The sequence below is a fragment of the Elephantulus edwardii genome, unplaced genomic scaffold (genome assembly GCF_000299155.1).
Source record: "Elephantulus edwardii isolate Elephantulus edwardi_28Jun2011 unplaced genomic scaffold, EleEdw1.0 scaffold00112, whole genome shotgun sequence".
Lineage (NCBI taxonomy): Eukaryota > Metazoa > Chordata > Mammalia > Macroscelidea > Macroscelididae > Elephantulus > Elephantulus edwardii.
Window position 1 is genome coordinate 11,142,018 of NW_006399862.1, and position 1,689 is coordinate 11,143,706.

The following is a 1,689-nucleotide window of genomic DNA, read 5'->3' on the forward strand; positions in this document are numbered from 1 at the left end:
TCTGACATACTTTGGGCATGTTGCAAGGAGGGACTGGCCCTTGGAGAGCGAAATCATGCTTGGGAGAGTGGAGGGACGGCACAGGAGAGGAAGACCCTTGATGAGATGGATCGATACTGTGAGTGGAGTGGTGGGAATAAGTGTGTTTGAGACGGCGAGGTTGGCACAGGATAGAGCAGCATTTAGGGCTCTTGTGCATAGGGTCGCTATGAGTCGCAAGCCACTCAGTGGCACATAATAACAACAACAACAATCCAATTACAAGACTGACAACATTCCACAAAGTCTAGCCAGGTCCCACATCGAACAGCAGTTTGAATGCACCAGAGACTCTTGCTGGAAGAAGATGGGCAATCTCCTTCCAGGCAATTTACTACCTCTGAAAACACTCTGGAGGGTCAGCTACAAATCAGTCCTGACTTGATGATACCTAACATCAACAACAGGAGGTCCTCAAACCTCCTCAATATTGACAAATATATAACAAAGCAATTCTGTGGGCTGCTTAGGGAGGAACCAAGCCCCTCGGTAAAATCTCTAAGCTCCCGGTGTGCTTGAATCTTGAGCAGTGCCATGTGTGCCTGGGAGCAGCGTATGTTGGACATAACAAGTTGGAATAGAAGACTGGAGGAGGAAGTAATGATCATCCTTGTGAGCAAATAATTGCCTTGAGACACATATGTTTAAAAGAAACAATAAGAGACCACAAGTTCTAACAAAAGTAGAGAGATTATTAGCCAGTAGTGAGGGAGCTCTGGCAGGGTGGTATGTCGTATGTGACACTGCTAATCAAAACTACCTCCAGTGGTTTGAATTCACTACCAGCTCCTGGGGTGAAAGATAAGCAGTATCCTCTCATCCAGATTCACAGAAACTAACAGAGGGTTGCTATAGCCAAGATCTGCTCAAAGGCTGTGAGTCTGTTGGTTTGTATTGTTGTCTTGTTTTGTTTTATGAGCACCTAGCAAGAGTTCCTGTGTGGTACAAGTGTTTCATTCACTCTGCTGCTTATGGAAAGGTTAGAGGTTTTAGTCCACGCAGAAATGTCTTGGAGGAAAGGCCTACTGCTCTAATTCCCAAAAAAATAAGCCATAGGGTAGAGTTTCTACTTTAATACCCATGAATTAGCATGAGTTGGAACCAACCAGCTGGTAACTGGCTACTTACTGATATTAAATCAATGGAAGTGTGAGGATAGTAAGCATCTCCTTTTTTTGTGGCACAGAAGTTCTGCCTTGGGAACCCTCCTAAGTCTCAATCTAGATGTTTTCTTAATCATTTCACTTTTCCCTACACAGTAAGACCTGTAAAAATCAGAATTTGTGGAGACAGAAACCTCTCAGATGGAAAACACAAATATTTTCCACTTAACAGAGAGTGATAGAAAATCAGTCAGACAGCACTCTATTAAAGGCAGAAAACACATGGGATTTGTAAAAACAAAGCTCTCAAACTAACTGCTGTTGAGTCAGAACTCACTCATAGCCATCCTTTCAGCAGGTTTTTAGGAAGCTGTAATAACAAGGGACATGATTACTCTCCCTTCTTCTTGAGAATTGCCGGTGGATTCGAACAACCAGAGAGGTCTTATCTTTGTGTTACCCTTGCAATTCCCTAGATAATATGGCAGTACTGTCAAATTCCAGTTCTCACAGTTATCAGTCTAATAAACCTGTTGTTGTTGTTGTT